The sequence below is a fragment of the Erigeron canadensis genome, chromosome 3, assembly GCF_010389155.1.
Source record: "Erigeron canadensis isolate Cc75 chromosome 3, C_canadensis_v1, whole genome shotgun sequence".
Taxonomy (NCBI): Eukaryota; Viridiplantae; Streptophyta; class Magnoliopsida; order Asterales; family Asteraceae; genus Erigeron; species Erigeron canadensis.
Window position 1 is genome coordinate 36,262,489 of NC_057763.1, and position 18,051 is coordinate 36,280,539.

General features: G+C 32.1%; 1 long non-coding RNA gene across 1 annotated transcript; it reads left to right on the top strand.

Annotated features, from left to right (window-relative positions):
• Positions 1-6,052: 6,052 nt before the first annotated feature.
• On the top strand, positions 6,053-9,307 carry LOC122590619. Its single transcript, XR_006322562.1, has 3 exons — positions 6,053-6,134; positions 6,591-6,640; positions 8,936-9,307. It is a non-coding gene; the product is annotated as an uncharacterized LOC122590619 (long non-coding RNA).
• Positions 9,308-18,051: the final 8,744 nt, after the last annotated feature.

The window sequence follows — 18,051 nt, forward strand, 5'->3', positions numbered from 1 at the left end:
AAAAATATTATCATCTGTTAGTTGTTAGTTATATAGAGAATATATATTCTCAAATCAAACATGCAGTACAAGTAATTATAAAAGACCTATCATATTGAACTCAACAGCTTAACCAATTAACCCATACTTAGAGGGTAATTAGGTAATTGTCCTTCCAAACAAGGCCAAGCATTCCATCCATATGCATGCCACGGGTACAATATGATGAGGCCAAAAAACATTTGTCTCCTCATGCTATGTAATCACAAGAATGAGTATCAATTCTATAAGAATTATTTAATCAAGATTTTTTATCTCATTGAACAGTATTTTAACACTTATAATGTAAAATTTTAAACCCTTTAAAGATTATAAATTTTTTTACTAATGTAGAGTTTGATATTTAAACAGTTAATCGGAAAACCATTAGCCATGATTAATTATGAGTAGGAACTAGCAATGTGTGGTCACACCCATAGATGCTATTGTGCTAAATTATTAGTCACTCCAATACAATTCAGCGACTAGGCGGCATGTAGGATTTTTACCCGGTTGTTACGCGGATACTATATTGTCGTCTTTGATACATTTCAGCAACTTGCTATAAGTACGGAGTAATAATTTATCATGTGGTAATATAGTACGAATACGTATAAGTTAATTTATAGTGTAATGTCAATGATCACTAGTCCAACTGGTCAGAGACATCTCAAGTTAACCAAGGTCTTGGAGTTTTTTCCTCCGAATATTTGTAACGGCTCATGATCAACATCTCGTTGTCTAAGGTACGTGCAAGATTTCACTATTATACGGTGAGATTTCCCTGATGTCGCATACCGACTGAATGTTAAAAAAAAATATTATAGTTTAATGTATTTTTTATAGTTATAAGTTCCCAAGTAATAAGTTTTAAGTAAAATTTAAAACAAACATTAAATGATTAAAAATAATTAAACATAAGGTGATCTGAAACAAAAGAAATTGCATAATATTTTATTTTTCAAATACATCAAATTAGCAATCTTAAATAATAACAACTTAACTTATATTAAAAATTAATGATTGTTTTAAAATATTAAACTTCAATATATTAATTACTAAGTTATGATATATAATATATATATTAAAAACAAAGTTACAGAAATGCGTGTAAAAAATAGTAACGAGCCGTTTTATTTTTTGGGCCCATTTTTATTTTCTTATTGGGCCATTTTATTTTCTTTTAGACCCATCTTATATTCTTAATTTTGGGTTTGACAAATTATGTTTTGATATTTTAAATTGCTTCCAATTTGTTTACAAAAGATCACTTATTTTAATTGCATATTATTATTTTTTAAGTTTTTAAAATTATCTCATCTTAGTACAAGTGAACTATTACATAGTATATATACACATAACAATAGGGTGTATGTATTGGATATATACACCTAACCATCTCCGAAAAATTTGATTGTTATACTTATTAGTTTCAATGTTATTTCGGTTGATGTTTTATTATTATGGATTATTTTTTTTTTAACTTTTTATTTTCAATGATTTAAGAAATTAGCTTTAGTTATGTTTTTATAATTAATTTGTTTTTTTATTTTAAATATTCTACTTTCATACTTATTATCTTTTAGAATTTATATAATATATTAATCTGTTATAAAGTTATATCGTTGATTTTTTCTTATTTATAATTGCTTACCCATTAAAAAATCAATATCAACTCAGATTTTGAGCTAAATAATGTTTCTAAAAACATGTAATAATTTTTACATAGTACGGAACACAATAAATATAATGTCTTCCGGGGTATCGCCCGGGTAACGTATCTCGTTTATAATAAATATAAGTTTGTTTTATTACTAATATTCGATTGAATTTGATGAAAAAATAAAACCAAAAACGTTGATAACGATTTTATTTTAAATCAAATAGCTAGTAAGGTTATTTTATTTATAATATCTTGGTATTTAATTAAACTGTTATTATTATAATGGATAAAAATGTAATATATATTAAATACGTGTAAAGAATAGTAACGGGTCATTTTATTTCCTTGGGCCCGTTTTATTTTCTTAATGGACCAATTCATTTTCTTTTGGACCGATCTTATATTCTTAATTTTGGGCTTAACAAATTATGTTTTGATCTTTTAAGTTGCTTCCAATTTGTTTATAAAAGATCATTTATTTTAATTACATATTATTATTTTTTAAGTTTGTAACATTTTTAAAATTATCTCATCTTAACACAAGTGAACTATTACATAGTATATATATATATATACACATAACAGTATGGTGTATGTTTTGAATATATACACCTAACCATCTCCGAAAAATTTGTTTGCAATACTTATTAGTTTCAATGTTATTTCGGTTGATGTTTTATTATTATGGATTATTTTTGTTTCAGTTTCTATTTTTAATGATTTGGAAAATTAGCTTTAATTATGTTTGTATTATTAATTTATTTTTTTTATTTTAAATATTCTACTTTCATACTTATTATCTTTTAGAATTTATATAATATATTAATCTGTCATAAAATTATACTGTTGATTTTTTCTAATTTATAATTGCTTACCCATTAAAAAATCAATATCAACTCAGGTTTTGAGCTAAATAATGTTTCTAAAAACATGTAATAATTTTTACATAGTACGGAACATAATAAATATAATGTCTCCCGAGACAACACCCGGATAACGTATCTCGTTAAATGAAAAAAAAAGTTATGACAATGACATGTAGAATTTCATCGTATGTGACAATGAGTAATCTAGCATGAAGGGTAACTATTTGACTAGCATATTCTAACTCTGTTGATTGTTTAAGTTTGTTATTCAAATTGAATTCGCCTCCTCATCATATCCAAATTCTATTCTCTAATGAATAAGAAATCCCACAAGGCCACAATCACCACTGACAATTTGGTACGTGCATATGGAATGGCATAGGTCACATGTATAGTTTTGAGCCATTCCGGGTTTTAAAATAGTCGGTGTTCAAGCAACAAGTTTTCCTAAATTTGAACGTCATAGACTTGGGCTACATATCATTGTCTTTGTTTGCGAGTATATGAGGTCGTCCTTCATCATTATGATAGACTTTATTCGTTAGTCGTTGGAATTAGACCACGATAACCTAACTTTTGTCATTGGAATAAAGTTAATGTTAAAATTCAATAAAATTTAAGATATCGTGGTCCAATTTCAAGTAAAAGAACCACTAAAATGCAAAACTTGCATTTCCATTCAATTAGCTTGCCAATTCTAAATAAAATAGTTATTGCATTGTGGCAAAGTTCAATAATTTCAGTTAATAAGTGCAGTAATGGTTTTCATTCATAATACATCTAAACAGTTACTTTAAGTCTTTAACAAACTAGAAATGTAATCATGGGAATTTAATTTAATAGCCCCATGACCCCTTGCCCCCATCCTTTCTTCTCCACAATTAACCATGATGTTTTTATTTGGCTTTCCTCTTAAGGTTGGCTGGTTATTGTTTACATAGGCAGCACCTTGTAGTGCCGGTAGTTCTAACTAAAACAAATGAATAGATTGTTACTTCTCAACCAACACATGTTAAATTAAAATTAATAGGAGTATATTTTTGCACATATGTTTGTAAATTAGATTAATTGTGTGGTATGGTAGCAACTAGTAGTACGTATATGATACGTGTCCGGAACATAACTCGATTGCTAAGAGCTAAAGATTATGGAAGAAGAAGAAGTTAATGTTACATTTTAATATTTTTTAGAATATAGTTGATTACTTTGATATTATTAATCTCTTGGCTATTGACCCGTGACCTGATATTAAGGCTAGCATAACAGGTCACACGAAACCTGTTATGACATGAACCCGTTGAAGTCAAACACGAACACAATCTGTTAGCTAATCGTGTCATTTTTATCAAACACGAACACGACACGGAAATTAACAGGTGCACCTGTTAAGAAAACCTGTAACATATATTTTATAAAATTCTTGACTAATATTAAACAAAAGTCTTAACGATAAAAAAAAACTCTTACAAATCTCAACTATTATATAACGATAATAATCCTTACATTACAAAAGTTCATGGACATCTTACCTTATTTAAATCATATATCAAATCATAATAATCAATTCTTAGTATTTTATATATATGTATAACCTTAATAGGTCTTAACATGTCCTAATAGGTCCGGATCTGTTAAGACACGAAACCCGTTAAGGTCAAACACGAAACTTGTTAAGAACATGTCATATCGTGCCATGTTAACAGATTATGTGTCAAAATTGCCCGTCTTGCCTAATATGCATGTTTCCATTTTGCTAGTTTAATGGGTCTAAGTAGTTTATATTAGTAATTTTCATCTATACATCTATATTTATGTTTACGAGAAAAACGCATTCGCGCGTTGCGGTGGTAGAAGTGGCGGCGGTGACAGGTAGTGGCAGCGAGCGGTGGTAGAGGCGGTGATGGCGGCGACGGTGGTGGCGGTGATGGATGGTGGTGGCACGCGGCGGTAGCGACGGTGGTGACGGTGGCAATTGGTGTCGGTGGCCGCGATTGGTAGTTGGTGGTGCGACGGCGAATAGTGGAGGTTATTGATGTAATTTGGCTATGATGCTCATGCATTAGAATTTGTACATTGTTGAAACTTAAAATGAATATTGAAATTTTTAGTTCAATGTTGAAATTTATAATATAGTATAGATATTTTAGCACGGTACTTACGCATACGGTCATGGTGGAGGCGACAGGAATTCTGGTGGTGACGGGGTGGTGATAAGGGCGACTATAGTGTAAATTAATAATAATGATTTAGGGTGTAAATATTACCTAAGGACAAGTAAGGGCATGTCTTTAGGTAAAGACATTCTTAAAAAAATTCATAATTATTCAAGGGCACCTAAGGGCGCTCCCATTGGAGATAACCTTGTGGTTAGTCATTTTATCAATTTTTGCCCCTGTGCTTTTTTTTTATCAATAGATCACCATAAAACAACTTTATCAACAAATCACCCTGCATCCACACGCCGTTTAACTCCCTCCATTACCCCCCTCACGTGCTTATCACGTGAGGGTATTTTCGTATATTGCCACCCAACACCTCATTTATCATGTTGCTTTTGTTTCCAGATCTATGTACACTCTCCCATCTTCAACCTTATATCCTTCAATTCCTAACACTTTTTTTTCAGAAATCTAAATTTCAAAACCCATAAATTATCTAATAATATAATGAACTAAATAATGATTATTCAACTTACTTTTTCTCACCTCTCATTCTTTTTAACCAAAAAAAAAATCACATATATGTCTCTCTCCTTTTTCTCTCTTTATCTCTGAAGGAAACAACCAACATCAAGGACAAAATCAAAATCTATATGTATATCTTCTCCCTTTCTTCTTCTCTGATGCAACAACTCTTTAGAGTTTAGCACCATCAAGCTCCATGGTCACGTTCTCCAACGAATCCAGATCTGAAACCACTAAGTTCCTTTTTTCATAGGTTGTTTAGAAGTTGTTACTGCCTTCGTCCCATCGGGTCCCTTTCAGGTTTTGTCATTTCTTATTTATATGTATGTTTGTCTTGGTTGTTTCTTACTACTTGTTCGAGTTGCTTATTAGTTTGCTACTTTTATGTTGTTTGTATTTGTATTTTTATTGTCAAACATGTTTCTAAGATATCGGTAGGGCACATGGTTGATACTCGTTCCGACCCTCAAAGTAGCCGAACTCAGCAGACAGGTATTTCTTCTTTCAGATTCTCGGCCGACAGGTATGGTGTTCTAAACAATTCTCTTTTTCCGTCTTGCACATCTCTGTGGCCGGAGGTCCCTTTGGAAGCAGTCTCTCTACCTTTGTGTAAAGGTAAGACTGTCTACAACTTACCTCCCCTATACCCCGCGCAGGGATTGGGTCCCGTTGTTGTTGTTGATAATGTAGGGGCATCATAGTCCGTTCATATTAACTTTCCTTGGATACATCGATTGATCCGTGAAAGAATCGGTTCCCAATCTAAATACCTACCTAACCTTACCTAACCTTTCTCTCTTTCATATTTCGTTGGAAAAACCCTTTCTGTTATCTATCTTTTTATTTTATCCGGATCTGCCTATCTAATTCTCAATTTAATCACTATCGTAACGTCACTCGGAGGTTTGATTTTGTATTTTGATTTTTAGGGTTTTTTTTAATCACCCACATGTAGATTAAAAATAATTATTAAAAAATTCCATGGTAGATTTGTGTTTTGTTTGTTAAAAGGATTTTTTTGGTTTCCGATTTGTACGTTTGCTCTGTGAATTTTCCTTTATATTTAGCTGTATGAATATAATTCTGAAATCAATTGATTTTGTTGGCATATTATAGCAAACAACTTTATCTGTTTATTCTTGTATAATGATAACTCTGTTGGCTAATCAAGTATCCGAATCCGAAAACCGGATATCTGAAATTCCGTGGTTTTAAACACCGTGAGGGATTGAATTTCTAGGGTTTGGAGAAAAGAGTCGTCGTGAATAGTCTGGCTGTTTCGTTATTTACGTTATGTTTTTTTCTTTTTTCTAAAAAAAAATACTAACAAATACAAATTATATGATGTTTAATTTGCAGATGATGCAAAGGATTGCAAGCCGTCTAATTCAGTATCGAGCATCGACTCGGTATATTCTCTTACTCTATCCTTTAGTTGTATTATCAATATCAATCCTTGTAGATGGATTAGTTAAATTTTATAATGTCATATTCTCCACATTAATTAATACATGCTAGCTACCAGGTCAAATCCTTAGCTAATTACTATTTATTATTAGTTTTAACCCTTATGTTTATTTTTGCTTTACATATCTAACCTTTTATTTATGAGAAGTTTCATTTTATCCCCAACATTTAGACAAGTTGTAAGTTTAACCCCTCTAAATCATTACAGATTGTTCCTGTGGAAAAAAATGTGACCTACATTTTAGATTTTTACAATAAGTTATATTTGTTTTAGCTTATTCCAAACAATAAATATAAGAATATGTATTAGATTAAAATATATTTGGTTTTCGGTTCGGTTCGGTTTTAACAGTCGGTTTTTGCATATGAAACCGAAATCCGAACCAATTCGTTCGGTTTTTAAAAAACCAAAACCAAACCAATCGGTTTTGTTCGGTTTTTTGGATTCGGTTTTACGGTTCTGATTTTGCTCACCCCTAGGCCCTAGCTCGAGTATTAATATTTGATTTCATATCTACTAGATACTCTAAATTCCCCTACATACTTAGTTGGGCATGAAGGCTTTGCTTTGGGCCAGATCAGTTTAGGCCAGATTTAATAATGGCCGGTTCTAAAGGAGGCTGACTCTAATTAGATTTTTTGGGGACCAAGTTGCTAACCTTAGCTGTTCTCCTATATATACCTCCTCGTTGTAATTATAATCTTATGGTTCAGAGCATCAATAAATAACCTATTTGCAGCCAGTGGATTAGGCCCCCCACTGGGGCCGAACCACGTTAAATTCTTGTGTTGTTTATCCATATTTTCTCGTTTATCTTGTTTAATTGCTTCTGTTGTGCTAAGGCTAAGGGCAATTCCCGACATATTTGAATCTCAAAATTTTATCTGTGTTATATCTCCCTCTCCAACGCACGCACAAACATAGTCGGGTTCTAGTGATGCTAACAGGGTCAAAAAGGTTATTCATTGTCTAGATTTACTGCTAATCTAAAGTGAAGAAATCTTCATTTGAAGATTTACTCGAGTTCAGCTGTATATTTTGGAATATAGATTTCCAAATAACGACATTTTTGATCTGCATGAATACCTTTACTTCAGCTCATCATTATATTTTAAATTAAGATAATGCCCAAAATAGGTTTTAGACTTCATATAAGACCATTGATCTCACTTGGTATTTAAGTATCTCTAAATATATATAAAGATAAAATAATATATATTGTGAACAACTAATACAATCAGTTACCAGTTGCATAAGCTATTTATCCTTCATAAAATCGAAAGTCATGGATTAATAAGTGTTTAATTAGTTTATACTTTTCTGTTAAGGTTTTTTTTTCCGGCATAGCTTATTCAAGGATTTACTAGCTTGTTTGTGTTGTGTTATTATTATGCTATTATGTCTTTTGAAGTGTACAGAGGTGTTACTATAAAACATTTTTGTTTTTAAGTTAGCTATTAAGCTAAAGTATAAATAATCAAATTAGCCTGAGACCAGGTCTTGGCCCGGCCTTATGAAACTTGGTTCTACCCGACCTGACCAACCCTCCATCAGTTCAAATATCTGTTTAGTGTTTAAAGATTGACCTGAGACGAGGCCAGTTGTATCCCAACCCGGTCTTTTGTCTCGTCTGGGTTATAGTCTGAACGAAGCCTGCATATGTTTTTGTGTTTTACTTCCCTTTGTTGTGTTTCTTCCCATTGGTTATGTATGGGAATTTGTATACTATAAACTAATTGCTTCTTGGTGTATGAAGCATTGACCCAATTAATGAGATTTTATTTGCATTGACCTTGTGAAATACTTGACACTTAGTCTTAGCTATATAAGGATGCATAGTTGAGATAGTTGATAAGATTGTACACGATGTTAAAGTAAATGGTTTTATGTGGTATAGGAATAGAATCAAAGGGTGTCACTATTACTTGGGAAGATTGGTATAGTTTCAATCTTGTGTAATCTCAGATGTATATTTTTGGCACTCCACTGTTTGTGGAGTGTGCAAAGGTGAATAATAGTAAGCTTTCAAAAAAAAAAAGTTGAGATGGTGTATCCCATCTGCCCATGTTTGTGGATAATGCGATTTTAATTTTCCTATTTCTAGGCATAGTTAGTTTAGTTTGTTTCCTAAATCTCACATGAATAGCAACCTACATATATACATTGTGTATCACGTACACGTATATTTATATAGTTTATCACTACATTGGTTCTTACAATCACCATGTATTTGCAGCGCCGCTCATTCGATTGCTGATAAGGGAATCTTCTATAGGGTCGTGCTAGATCCTCCATGTGGGTTTAGACCTTATGAGCGTGAAGACAGGGAAAGCTGGTACAAGTCTACTTTGGAGGCATGCAAAATTGATCAAAATAAAATCAAGACTACTTATAGAGATCATGAGTATGTGTTTAAAGGCTACCTGGTGAAAACTCAAGTAAAAAAACTACCAGTTATGGAGGGATTCATTGCTATGAAACGTGTCGACCTTGATAAATAATAACTGTGTCTAAAGACTACCTGGTGAAAGATCAAGCAAAAAGACTACCAGCTATGGAGGGATTTACTTCTATGAAATGTATCGACCTTGATAAGTAATAACTCTTTTTGGCCTAACTGTATGCTGAAGTCTTTTAAATAAATAAAAAATAACTTAGCTGTGTTTTAAGGATCCATTAGAAATTTGTTTCTTGGTTCTCAAATATGTTTTCTTTGTGTCATTTAATTAGTAGTAACTTAATATTCAAAAAAATTATAGTGGTAACTTGGCTTCAATTTTATCCTTCTAAGTTCTAACTGATAGGAGTTTGTTATATGCCAAGGATATAAAGTATTGTTTTATATGTTGTTAAACCTTTATCGTTGTTATTGCCATCAACATTCCTATATATAACAAGGACCGTGCTTATGAACAATATAACCTACCTTACAGGTAGTTGCGCAGCAGCCTGCCAATCTGCTTTTTTTTTTTTAACAAAAAATTTGTCTTTTTATTTTTTGTCATATAACTTTAATTTTTTTAATTTTGACATGAAAGGTTTGTTATATTTAATTTTTAAACTTTTATCATTCTAACTTTTGCCACGAAATTTCATTATCTTTACTTTTTGTCACATAAATTTACTAAAGTTTCCGCCCTTTTGCTTTTTTGTCGCACCGATTTCGTTTCTTTTAGTTTTTGCACGAAAATTTTGTTTCATTTACTTTTTATTCTTTTATTTTTCTAACTTTTGTCACGAAAGTTTCCTTATCTTACTTTTCACCACATAACTTTTGTTTTATCTTTTGTCAAGTACACGAAACTTTTAACATTTTTACTTTATTTCTTTTACTTTTAGTACGAAAATTTTGTTTTGATTAGTTCTTAAACTTTTATTTTTCTAACTTTTGTCACGAAAGTTTCATTTTGTTACTTTTTATCACAGAAATTTACTAAAATTTTCGCCCTTTTACTTTTGCCACATCGCATTCGCTTCTTTTACCTTTTTCACAAAATTTTTGTTTTATTTTACCTTTTATACTTTTATTTTTCTAATTTTGCCATGAAAGATTCATTATCTTACTTTTCACCATATAACTTTTGTTTTTTTAATTTTCGTCAAGCTTTTTCCATTCCTACCACAAAAATTTTAACTTTTTTACTTTTTGTCGCATAACTTTATTTCTTTTACTTTTTGCACGAAAGTTTTATTTTATTTAATTTTTAAAGTTTCATTTTTCTAACTTTTACCACGAAAGTTTCAGTCTCATTCCTTTTTATTACATAAATTCCTTAATTATCATGAGTTGTAAATTTTACATGTCGTTATCTTTTCCGGGGTAACGTCCAAAGACTGTGGAATAGTGTTTTTTCTGCCTTCTTCTAATTTATCGCGCATACACGCTTATTGCAGCCCGCTACGCGGGCGCTGATTCTTCTAGTTGTTTGAACAAAATAAAAGTCAAACTAAATTTTTAAATCTTAAGCAAACCAACATTGTTAAATGAGTTTAATCGGTAAATAAAATCGAGTAGCAGGCTAACCATGCATAGCAATGAGTAAATATGTCGTGGCTAATTATTAATTGCAACGGTAGGAGAGTAATCTTTAGCAACTTAAATATGAGCATAAATTAACTTTTGGAGTATGTTTAGCCAGGGGAGGAGGTACGATGGGGGCAACCGTTCCTATAAAGTTTCAAAGACGTGACGTATTTTTTCTTATATATCTTTTTAGCCCATACATAGTTATATAAATGAAGATATAATTATAAAACAATACCCACTTATAGCTTAGTGGAATTCCCTTAACCTTTTAAAAAAGAGATTGTGTGTTCAAACCTAGCCTCCAAAACTTTTAGGTTTTTTTGTCTTTTGCATTTCTATATATATTTTTGTTTATATAATTGTCAGCTAGTTTTTCAAAAAAAATATAGTTTTAGTTTTGTTATTTTCTTTTAAATAGAAAGTAATTTTCTGTTCACATAAATATTTTTCTTTCCTAAATGCATTTCTAATAAATCGATAATAAGTTTTCATCATTTTAATTGTTTATTTGTTTCTTTCATATATATATAGATATGAATTTGTACTTTAACATCTCAGTATCACGCATCAAATTCTAATTAAATAAATTTAGTTTGACTAAATTATTTATCAGAAACCCGATACACTTGAAACTTTTAAATTGCCCCCATGCAAAAAAACTTCTGCCTCCACGGTGGTGGTTTCCGATTGGGTGGATGGCGATGGATGTTCTCCGACTGGGGTGGGCGGGGGATGTTGACCGAAAGTTAGAGTGGTATATGTGGAGAAGGTATGGGGAAGATGATGTTTGTAGGGATATAATGGTATTTTATAAGTCTTGATGGAATTGAAATCCATGACACACACATTGTCAAAGAATATGATTCATATGAATGAGGTAATGTTTACATTTCATAAGAATTAAATTCCTTTTTATTTTTGTAACCAAATACGGAATAAAATTTAGATTCCAATACCATCAAAACCCTTCAAATTCCGCCAACCAAACACAAGTTTAATGGTAATGGGTTGATGCAAAGAGAAACTGTAGATTATGGAGAAAGAGAGTTGGATTTGTTGGCTTGATGTGAAAAGTAAATTTGAGGTAAATATAATGTAGGAGCATCATAGTCCGTTCATATTAACTTTCCTTTGATACATCGATTGATCCGTGAAAGAATCGGTTCCCAATCTAAATACCTACCTAACCTCACCTAACCTCTCTCTCTTTCATATTTCGTTGGAAAAACCCTTTCTGGTATCTATCTTTTTATTTTATCCGGATCTGCCTATCTAATTCTTAATTTAATCACTATCGTAATGTCATTCGGAGGTTTGATTTTGTATTTTGATTTTTAGGGTTTTTTTTTAATCACCCACCGGTAGATTAAAAATAATTATTAAAAAATTCCATGGTAGATTTGTGTTTTGTCTGTTAAAAGGCTTTTTTTTGGTTTCCGATTTGTACGTTTGCTCCGTGAATTTTCCTTTATATTTAGTTGTATGAATATAATTCTGAAATCAATTGATTTTGTTGGCATATTTTAGCAAACAACTTTATCTATTTATTCTTGTATGATGATAACTCTGTTGGCTAATCAAGTATCCGAATCTGAAAACCGGATATCCGAAATTCCGTGGTTTTAAACATCGTGAGGGATTGAATTTCTAGGGTTTGGAGAAAGGAGTCGTCGTGAATAGTCTGGCTGTTGCGTTATTTACGTTCTGTTTTTTTCTTTTTTTTTAAAAAATACTAACTACAAATTATATGATGTTTAATTTGCAGATGATGCAGAGGATTGCAAGCCGTCTAATTCAGTATCGAGCATGGACTCGGTATATTCTCTTACTCTATCCTTTAGTTGTATTATCAATATCAATCCTTGTAGATGGATTAGTTAAATCTTATAATGTCATATTCTCCACATTAATTAGTACATGCTAGCTACTAGGTCAAATCCTTAGCTAATTACTATTAATATACGATTTCGTATCTTTTAGTTATTGTATAGTCGCCATTTTATTTGTGTTATCTCTCTCTCACTCTCCCTCTCCCCAACACACACATACATATAGTAAGGTTCTAGTGATGCTAGTGGGGTCAAAAACGTTTAGTTGTTACCCGTTGATTTAATCATGTGGAGAGTTGCATTCAAATAAATGTCCACAAATACTGTTAAACTAATTTATTTTGTACTATTGTCTCAAAGAAAAATATGATAGTTTACTAATAAAAAATGTTTTCAACAAAAACAAAAACTTCGGGACTGTTTTAGGGTGGTGCCTAGGGGTGCACATGAGCCACATGACTTGTTTTAGCCCTTTGACCCTAGGTGATTTAGAAAGATACTTCTTTATCGATGGCGATCAGTTATGGCGTCCATAGCGTTGCTTCTTTTTCGGCCCTGATTTCGTATTGCTTCTCCCGGTCGCTGATTAGTGTAAATTTTATTAAAATAATATGGTTTTTTATGATGCACTTGATGATCGAGTGGCGGTATTCAGTCCTGGGTCCCGCCTCTGCCCTTCCTGGAACTGAACCTAGAGTGGCCCAGCTTGCAAGGTTGGTCTTTTAAAAAGATCGGTCTTTAACTCTTTATTTTGAAGAGGTGAACCGTGCCAAGATAGGACCGGCCTTGGCTTTGCCCATCTCTAAGCTAAAGCTACTATTTTGAAGCTTAAGATAATGCATAAACTACTAAATATAGGATAGGTGAAACACCTTCTTAAATACTAACAAGTTTGATCATAGTTCTATGGGCTAAGATTAGATAAAATTTTCCAGTACGTTTCTTCTCAACCTTACCATATATTTACAGATTTAGTGGATCTCATATTAGAGACAGAGCCCACTTTGAGGTCATGATACGCCCTCCTAGTGGCATGGACATTGCTACGCAAGAAGACCTTGAAAGGTGGTACAAGACTTATTTAAAGACATGCAAAATTGATTCAAATGAAGTCAAGACTACTTATAAGAAAGATCATGCCATCCTGTTTCAAGGTCCACTGTTTTATGATCAAGCTGAAAGAGTACCAATCATGGACGGCTTCATATCTATGAAACGTACTCTTATGACCTATCTTTGCTAAAGAAAACGGGTCGAGGGATCCATAAGTAGATGTTACTTGGTTCCTATCTATTTGGTTTCAGCTACGTGGTTTTCTTTTTTAGTTGGTAACATTATAACAAGGGTTGTGTCGTTCAATAATATGAATTCGGTGTTTTAGTTGTGTGAATCTTAGCATCACAAAGTTAAATAAAGTATTATTATTTCATCCATGTCTTCATAGTATAATTTATTTTGGTATCAAATAAGTTGTTTTCTATAAAGTGGTAAGGAAATTTTCGTGCTGCTTTATGGGAAAACTAGATCTATAGATTAATCACCAGCCAGGTAAGGAGTAGTTGAATGTGATCAACAACCAACATGTTTTAAGCATGCCTGAGTTTGTGTCATAGAATGTGATATTTGTCTTCTACACGGATGATAGATAAGCAAGGGATTTTTAAGTAGGGATACTATGCCACGAATTTTGAAAAGCTACAAAGTCGCCCTCAATTTTGAAAAGATTTTGGACTTTATTGTTTTTGGATTATATATTTTGATATGTGTTTGTTCATAAAATGGTTTTTTTGGGATTATATATCTTTTGATGTTTGTGTTTATACAACTCTTATTTTCTTTACCTTGTGTTTGGCATCCCCGTTTGCAACTATCGTATGGCTTTTCTCTAAATCGATTACCTATCTTTCCGTCTTTGTCAACATCATTCACCGCATCTCGTGGATTCTTTCGCATCACTCTTTTCGGCTCTTAGGGGCTACAAAGAACAATGTGTCCATTGCATTACAACTGAATAATGTTTTGGTAATCATAATATCACGTTTAACCATTCATAGAAAGTAATTCAGCAAATGGGTTCAAAATTCACAACACAACTCGACGTGTTTTGACCTGTAAAAAACAGTCTACTTAAACCAGATTTGCACTGGGACCCCACCCGCCCAATCTCTGAAACCAAAAAAATATAAAAAAAAAACAATATAAACTAAATAGCAAAGTGATACACTAATTATTCAGCGGAACATTCTCACCTTGTTATCTTTGAAGTGGCCTTTTCTACAAAACTTTTATAGTATAGTATAAACGGAGCATACAAATTGCCCTTTTCAAACTATACAAAAATCAAAAACTCAGACAGTTTCATTTAAATTAAGAAGGAAAAATAGCATTAAGTTAGTAAGAAAGAGTTATGGCATGCAAAAATAGATCAACATACTATCCGACTGACACATCATTAGCCACGTTGGCAAACATGATTAAAAATCAAAAATTGGAAATATATTCCACAAAGTAATACATTAAATCACAATAAATTCGAATACCCACTTGGAAATTTCAATCAAAAAGCCCTAATTTTGCTCACAAAAATTTGGCGAAAAACAAGAAAATTAAGCGGAAATAATTAAAAAACAAGAAAATTAAGCAGAAATAATTAAAATAAAAGAAACCCATAATAAAAACAAGAAATTGGATTGATAAAATGGTGATGAGTGTACCTAAAGTTGTTCAACTGGAAAAGGGCCAGCAAGACTAGTATCATCTAATTGATCGTCCTGCTGCGGGCTGCCGTTGTGGTGGTTGTTGTTCTGCGACGATTTTTGGGTTTCTTTGTCTTTGATCCATGGATTCAAGATGTTAATCTGGGATTGAAATGAAGAATTGTTGAAGAAAATGGTGGGTTTCAGAATGGAGGAAAATTGGGGGAAGGTGAAGAAGAAGGTGATTGGGAAGTTGTCGTATAGTGTTTGAATATATTGCGAAGGCGCCAAATGAAGTGTGTGTGTCAGTGTGTGAGAAGGAACGAATATCTATCATAACGAAGATGCTATAATATGTTTTCTTAACCGGATTAACGTTAGAGAGCCCCTTAACCCAATACGTGTGCACGACAACATATTAAGGGAAAACCTTGTTGTCTTAGACCCAGAGACGGAGCCACCGGATTAACGTTAGAGAGCCCCTAAACCCAATACGTGTGCACGACAACATATTAAAGGAAAACCTTGTTGTCTTAGACGGTTATACCCAATACGTAGTAAGAGAAAATTTCCCTATTAGTTCATTCAAAAACACGATAACATATTAGTGGAAAACCTTGTTGTTTTAGACTTGAATTTGAATCTTCCCAAATCCAAATCCTCACATATGAATTTAATTTTTTTTTACCAGTGGGCGGTTTAACCGGTGATTAGATGATACTATATCAACAACCACCTCAAATTTCTAATTTCTAATTGTTTTGCATTATTTTTTTTTTAATGACATATGATAAATCCTTTTAAAACAATAGCCTAAAAATCTTCTTAATTATTAAATGGAGACATGTGGCAAATCAGATGGTGAGATTAAAAAAGAAAATTAGTGGATAAGTTTTAAAGTTTTTATGAGGATTACATTTTTTTTATATATAAAGTGGATATTGGGGTTTAACATCATTCTATACAAACTTTATTAGATATTTAAGGGTATTATAGGTATATTAGGTAGAGATGTTTAAATTAGTGAATAAAGAATGAGGGTAATTTAGGTAGTTCAAATCATCTTTTGAGATTTTAAAAAAGGACAAAATGCTTTATAAGATATTATAGATAAGTCATACTCCATTCTCAAAATGGAAACTTTTTTTTTTAAAAGAAAATTGGATATTACCGACTATTGGAACAACTTTTTTTCGTTGACTTCACTGGTTTTTTTTTAACCATTAGTCGGTATTCGATATCAAGGAACACCACACTGTATAATGGTGAAGCCCTGCACGTACTATATACTACGAGATGTAGACCATAAGCCGTTACAGGTGATTCAGGAAAAAAAAACTCACAGTCTTGTCACTCCTAAGAGTCGAATCCAAGACCTGTGTTCACTGTTTAGACGTTAGACAATAGACCATCTTGACTTTTCACGGCTTCATTTTTTCCCCCTATACGAGTATTTGTTTTTTTTTTTAAAAATGAATTTCGTAGAAACTTTGTGTCGCGATTCGACGTCGAGAGCTCTAGCAAACGTTATTTTAACCGGGTCCTCTTTAAAAAGTTACCTTGAAGCAGAAATGTCTATTTCAAATATCCGATGAGAGAAACCCTCTACTAATCTATCTGAAAACACGGCAATTAATAAAAGTAAACTTTTGCCGTCTCCAAGATTCAAACCTGGGTTACCAAGCCTAAACTCCAATTTTCATTGGGGGCCACCTCTTCCACTCAGTTTTACTTTCATAGTTTCACACCTCATAGGCTTAAAATCCCGGTCATTATTTTTTTTTTTACTATGTCTGTTATTATACTTGTATCTATTATTATGAGAACTATTCCATACTTCGAACATTTTTTTGAAAAACAATAAGGAAATACTTATTAGAAGTTATTATAACCATTGTGAGTCATTTGATTTAATTAGATCAATGGTCAATAGTTGGATGAAATCAAATACACCTATTTTGATATTATCATAAATTAATTAGTACACCATAATAACAAGCGTACGACGTTAAGTACTTATAAGACCAGACTTGCTATTCTTTTTCGATCATTTTTTAAATTTCTGTTTTTGTGTGTGTAGGTTTTAACTTTATTGCATCATATCTTTTACTTTTTGCAATCTTTGACCTAGCTTGTTTGCATACCAAACCGCATCTAGACAAAAGGTCATGGCTTCCGATTTATCTGCCGTAATTAATTAAGGTGGCAATGTATATACATCCATGAGAATTCGTTAAAGTGGACGGATTATGATTATCAGGAAGAGGATTAATTTTTGTTATTAAACTATATATCTTTTTTAAACGCTCACTGAAACAGTTTGTAGTTATGACAAGTAGTATGTTGCTGCCCAACTAACTTGTAATCATCTATATCAGCAGCGCATCATGCTGATTTAAAAAAATTGTTTTTCATAGAAAGGAAAAAAGAAATGTTCACTAAATTAAATAATGTATTACATCAATAGCAAGGTGATATACGTACGTAGTACGATATCTAATCAAAAGTACAAACAAGTAGCATAGTATAAAACACATAAGTTTGTATGTGACTAGATAATTTTATGTATATACCTATACACCTCCTAACAATGTATTTACGGTCTCATTTTTAACATTAAGATTTCAATACCACAAATTATATCCTTATAATTTATTAATAGATAGTCATTGCCAACTTTAAATCCCTACTACTCATTTAAACCCAAACCTTTCTTTCAAACTTAAGACCATTGTCCTCCCACACGTATATGCCACCAACGTGCTATTATCATCACCACAACCACACCGCCATCTCCGCT